Raw genomic sequence first — 6,608 nt, 5'->3', positions numbered from 1 at the left:
CTGCCTGTGGGGCCTGCCCAGCCCCGCTCCCCTCCACGCGCCACTGGAGCGCACCCCAGGGGGGCGGGGCCAGCGGCTCGGGGTCCAGGCAGCCGGAGAGGCCGGGCTGCAGGCGGCCCTGTGGACAGGGAACCCGAGCATCTCACCTGCTCTTCATCGCAGGGCAAGTGCTCGCAGGGCCTGGAGGGGCTGCTCCAAGGAGCTCTGAGCTGTGGGTGGGCAAGGCCTCCTGCAGGGGGACCCAGGGCCACCTTCCCATTGTTCACACGCCCCCCCGGGCCTCCGCTTCTCTCTGCTTCTATCTCAGTGGCAAAGTCACGCTCTGTGGCCCCAGTGTTCACAGCACATGCTTTGCAGCTGCACCCGGCGGAGGGGAGGGGGAGGGGGAGGGAGGAAGGGGGAGGGGAAGCAGGGGAGCATTGCAGACTGAGCTCACTTCCGCCCACATCAGAGGCAGCGAGGAGGTTGTGGGGAGCTGCACTTGAGCCCTCCATTAGCTGTTTCACATCTTCTAGACCGAAATGCCACTTCCTACGCCATGTGCTGTGGGGGCCACGAGGATGCGGTGCAGGGGGACCGGCCCTGAAAGTGCTCAGTCGGGGGGGAGCCGTCCTTGCTCGCCCGGCCTTCTCAGGGACCTTCTGCAGCGAATGAACTCAGGTCCTCCATCCCTCCGGGGATGTCATGGCCCTGGACCTGTTCCATGGGCTTGGAGGAAAAACAGTAAAGGAAAGACCAAGAAATAAGAGAGAGACGGAGAGCATATATCAACCGAAGGCTTGTTAGGAAGGCGATTACATAAGGAACATAAAAATCAAACAATACAAAAAAGGGAAGTTACCAAATTGTACATTCTGAGGGAAAATGGAAATGAGTTGGTAGCAGAGAGGAAGAAAAAAGGAAGCATGTATAAGACAAAACAGAAGCTGGGATTGAAGGCCAATGGGGAGAGGCTTTCAGTTACCCACATGTGCCCCATGGCCTGCCAGTCTGGCTGGTGCAAGCCTGGGAGTCGCCTGGGAATTTTCCATGTCACCCCCTCCTGCTGACAGTCTCTACTGCATTGAGGGAGCATCCTGAGAAGCTCTGGCTGCTGGTTCCCACCCTCAGCCTGGCGGCCTTGCCTTGGTCCGGGCTCTCATGCTGGTGACATGAGGCTTGTCCCCCAGCCTAAGTATTGACAGATGGGTTTACCAAAAGGAAATGTTAGAAGGCTCTGAGGATCTTTCACTGCCCACGGGCTGAACTCCAAACCACGGGTGTCACATCCAAGGCCTTTCGTTACCGGAGAAGGGCCCATCTCTCCAAACCCCTCCCCTGCACACAGCGGCTGTGACCTGGAAACCTCTGCAGGTCTTCAAACAAGGAGTTTTGCTGAGAACTGGGGGCAGGGCGGGGCCAGTGCCCCGCCAGCTCCCTCTCTGCTCAGGGCACCTTCTGCTGCCAACTTAGGCACAGTTATCACTTCCTCCTTCGGGCCGCCGTCTTGTTCCCTTGCTATCATACTGCGTTTGAGTTATTTGTTATTTCGTCTGTTTTTACTACTAGACGGTGAGACCTGGTGGTGGGGACTTTGCGCCTGCCCGGTTTTGTGTTCCTGTGGCCTGTCACCGAGGTCTGGAATATCCTTGATGTAATTCTGAAAGTATTGCGTAAAGAGTGAAGAAATGAACATCCCACTGCCAGAAGGGCTTTTCCCATGTTGTCTCAGGGCACCTTCTGTTGCAACTGTCAAAAACACTGGACTTTAATTAAGGCGAAGAGGTAATTTGGGGGCTAACAGAGGATAGAACACTCAGGAATGTTAGTTTGGCTGTGCTGGGTCTTCCTCTGTGCACCGGCTTTTCTCTGGTTGTGGCGAACAGGGGCTCCTCTCTAGCTGCAGCGTGCAGACTTTCTGCACTGCTTCTCTTGTGGAGCACGGCTCTAGGGCGGGTGAGCTCAACTGTTGCAAGGTCTCTGGACTCCAGAGCACAGGCTCAGTACTTGGGGCCCTTGGGCTTAGTTGCTCTACGGCACGTGAAATCTTCCCGGCTCAGGGGTCGAACCGTGTCTCCTGCATTGGCAGGCGGATTCTTTACCCCGAGCCACCAGGGAAGCCCCTGCATAGCTTTCAGTGTGATGTTTAAATGGGAACTGCTCGTTTTGATAACGGAGTTGTATCTCCAGCACCAAGAAAAGGACTTACTTTGATCAATACAATCAAAATCGTTGACTCACAGGGCCCAAGGGAAAGGGGTATCTGTGAAGACAGGCTGCTGAGATGGTCTCCAAGTTTTCGAAAATATTCAGCGTCACTTTTCATTGCTGTCATCCCGGTTATCTGTTACTGATTAAGCAACGATTCCCAAAATTAGGGCTTAAAATGATTTATTACTATCATATCTCATGCTCTAGGAACCAAGAACTTGGCAAGCCACAGCCAGCTGACCCATCTTGCCCTGATAACTGGGGCCTCATCTGGGATAACACACGCGTCGAGGACTGGAGCAGCCGAGGGCTGGGTGAGCGTCTTTTTCTCTCTCCCGTGCAGCCTTGCAGCCTGTGTGTCATGAACTAAGAATGCCCATGAGCTAAGCGAGGTTTTAAAATGTATTAATGTTTTAAAAGGAATCTGAAGAAGAATAAAGCCCCATGAGGCCTGAAAGTTATATGAGATTCAAATTTGTAGCCATAAATAAAGCTTCATTCACACAGCAACACACACTTGTTTAAATGTGGTCTACTCTGTGCAACACTATATCCTGAAAAACAGTTACCGCTTTGCCCTTTATGGGAAAATTTGCTGCCCTTTAGGGTGAATGACCTCCACGTGTGGCTAACATGGGCTCAAAGCTTCAAGGGTGAGCGTTCAAGAGACAGGGTGTGGAAGCTGCCATTTTCCCAGTGTCTCTTCTTGTTCAAATCTTGCCAAGGATAGTGTGACCTCCTTCATCTCTCTCACTCGGCCTACAGCTTTTTCCCAAAAGAGGAGCTTTCTGGAAGGTAGAGGACACTTGTTGAATTATTTTTCCCTAAGTCAGTGAACATGTGCACAATTGCACTCCAGCTGTTACACTGATGATATCTCTTTGCCTCCATATCAAGCTTGAGGGGGAAAATGCTCATTCCATCTTGCTTCATCTTCAGTTTGGAAATGAGGACCCAGTGGAGAAGTGGAGACTTTAGAGTTCCAGTTGCTCTCGGCGTTCGGACCCCCTTCTAATAAACAAGAGCTTTGTGTTTCTGGCCTTACCATGGGGCACATTCACCAGCCACCCAGTTATTCCCAGCAAGGGTGACTGGCTCCTCTTTAATGGAGAAGCCACTGATGATTACGCACGTCCCCTCGGCTCCTGCTGCATGCCACATCACGGCGAGATGGGGTTGCGGTTTTATTAACTGGTTACCCTTTCGTGTGTTCAGAGTGGAGGATGGAGTCTCAGTGTGGTTCTGGAAAGTGCGAAGGTGACTTCCTTGGTCGGTTTTCCCAAAATACAATACTTCTCCCCAAAGAAGCAAAGGTTGAAACCCCGCAACTGTCTGTCTATCTGAGCCGACTGATTAGATATGAAAGCGAAGTCCATTGACACAAACACGGGTGGCCCCCGCAGGCCTGGTGGCAGATTCCTTCAGGTTAGGGATTCTCAAACACTTGAACTGGGTTATAAAATTGTTAGTAACAGATTAGAAAAGACATGCTTGCAGATTTTTGAAACTCATGTTTACACAGTTACAGCTTATTTTGGAAATTGGACTAAAATCTCATTTGGAAAAAGTTAGCGTTTTCATTTTTGCCCCTCTTGCCACTATTGTGGGTGTTAGTTGCTCAGTCGTGTCAACTCTTTGTGACCCCATGGACTGTAGCCCGCCAGGCTCCTCTGCATGGGATTTTCCAGGCAAAGATACTATAGTGGGTTGCCAGATCCAGGGGATCTTCCCAACCCAGGGACCGAACCCGAGTCTCCCACATTACAGGCAAATTCTTTACCATCTGAGCCACCAGGGAAACCCTTGAGACTATTAAGGTTCATTAAAAACTACATTAAGCTTTTCCCAAATGGCACAATGCTGGATTTAAGCCTCTAAATTAGAGCTAAAAGCAATTTGTTATTATGTTATCACATTATCTATGGAAGCTAACATGTAACAGATAATATTATATGTAGAAAATGATGGAGTATTGCCCTTAAGTAAAAAGTAAAAGAGTGGTTGACTGACAGCAAGTAAGTGGGAAGCTCAAGGATAGAAACAAGTTCTCTGGCCCGGGGATCAATGTCCATATCCCAGGCTGTGTTCTCCAAGGAATTCACATTTCATACACAAGACATGGGGCTAGATGCTCAACATTCATTTCATTTAGTTCATGTTCCAATTCAGTAAAGTCGTGTTTACCATTTTATACCAAGAAAGCTGTGCTAAGAAAAAGCACCATTACATGTAGATAGCAAAGTAACTTTTATACAAAGATCTCAAAACTTGGTGGCAGCTATTGCATTTTTAGGAAAGAAAGCATACTCCAAAGTGTAAGCTGCCAATATATCATGCTGTGTCTCTAATAAAATTATATATGTTAAGTTTCCTCACATGGGAAAAATAAACGCACACCTTCCACTTACTCACTTAATCCTCTTCTTGTTCATGTATACTGCCACGCTCTCCTTCACTGACGTGAACTGGGCGCTTTCCAGAAGACAGGCACTGGACTTCCCTGGAGGGCCAGTGGCGATTCTGCACTTCCAGTGCAGGAGATGCCGGTTCGATCCCTGGATCTGGGGTCCCTCATGCCATGTGGTGAGGCCAGAAAAAAAGAATAGGTGCTGTGCCTGGCACCAGTGATTCAATGGTGGGCAAGGTGAGCAGACCACCGCCCTTATGGAGTTTAGATCCAAGTGGGGAACATGGATGAAAGTCTAGGAAATAAGTGGACAAATCAAAATATCCTAATTACGGAAAGACGTTACAAAGGGAAAGACGCTGTGGCTGAAATAGAGGAGAGAATCAGAGTTGGGGTCTTCTTTAGGAAGGATGGTTTGGGAAAGCCTTTCTGATGGTCAAGCCATGATGTGAAAAGGAGTGTCGTGGCCTATGCACAGGTTGGAAAAGAAGTTCTGGACGTGAGGCAGAATGAGAAAAGAGAGTTTATTAGGGTGGGAGACGCTGTTGAGACAGCAGCAGGCTCAAGGGAGAGCCGAGCCCCTTAGCAGGCTAGTAGCCAGCTCTTACAGCCTCAAGACACAGAAGAATTGATGTTTTTGAACTATGTTGGTGTTGGAGAAGACTCTTCAGAGTCCCTTGGACAGCAAGGAGATCAAACCAGTCAACCCTAAAAGAAATCAGTCCTGAATATTCTTTGGAAAGACGGATGTTGAAACTGAAGCTCCAATACTTTGGCCACCTGATGCAGAGAGCTGACTCATTGGAAAAGACCCTGATGCTGGGAAAGATTGAGGGCAGGAGGAGAAGGGGACGATAGAAGATGAGATGGTTGGATGGCATCACCGACTTGACGGACATAAGTCTGAGCAAGCTCTGGAATTGGTGATGGACAGGGAGGCCTGACGTGCTGCAGTCCATGGGGTTGCAAAGAGTCAGATGCGACTGAGCGACTGAACTGACTGACTGACCAAGAAGACAGAAAATTCTTACTGGAAGGGTGGCGTTCGGTGATTGATTGGGATGCCATAGGGTGGGTAATAGGTGGATGTTTTACCTAATATGGGGTCAGAGAACTGACCAGTTTAAATCCTGAGGCTCATGGAAACAGGGGCTTGGTCAGTTCCAGAGGTGTTTTATTTTTTTGGTCCTCTGACCTTGGTACAGGGTTCCACAAGAAAGACGTGGTGATGGGAAGTAGGCTGCAAGGAGTGTAGTTCAAGTTAACCACCTATGTCATGGCCAGCGTAAGGGGAGGACAAACATGGAAGTGTGGACCAAACAGTCCACGGGGTCAAGTGTGAGACCCAGGCTGGAATTCACAGGACTTTGTGGGCTCTGCTAAGGGGTTTGGGTTTTATTTGAATTGCAAACAGGGCCTTCAAGCAGATTGTATGCAAGGACCTGTCACGGGCCTATTTACGTTTTAAGAGATTCTCTTGCTGCCATGTGGAGGATGGGTTTGAGCAGGGCAGGAGTGGGAAGCTGAGAGCTGGGTTGGGAGCCCTGCTGGTTCTCCAGGAGAGAGCAGGTGTCACCCCGACAGGGCAGTGGGGCCTGTGGGAAGAAGGACATGAGAGGGATGCATGTTCTAGACCCAGGATTGAGAACACTTACTTCTGGATTGGACTTGGCCATTTGAGATGAGGATGGAAAGGGAGGATGATTTCTGGTACCTGGCCTGAGTAACTGGGTGGGTCACGGTGCCCTTCACTGGGGCAGGGGTGTACATGGGGCAGGAGGGTGGAATGTGGGGGGGGGCGCGTGGAGAGTTCAGGGTCCACGTGTTTGTTGGTGGGGCCCAATCCTGTCATGTTAGGCAATAGGAAATGGATACAGAGGTAATGGGTACAGACCTGCCTCTTGAGAAACCTGTATGCAGGTCAGGAAGCAACAGTTAGAACTGGACATGGAACAACAGACTGGTTCCAAATAGGAAAAGGAGTGTGTCAAGACTGTATATTGTCACCCTG

The sequence above is a fragment of the Cervus canadensis genome, chromosome 13 (genome assembly GCF_019320065.1).
Source record: "Cervus canadensis isolate Bull #8, Minnesota chromosome 13, ASM1932006v1, whole genome shotgun sequence".
In the NCBI taxonomy this organism is placed as follows: Eukaryota; Metazoa; Chordata; class Mammalia; order Artiodactyla; family Cervidae; genus Cervus; species Cervus canadensis.
Note: the sequence above shows the minus strand (reverse complement) of the source record.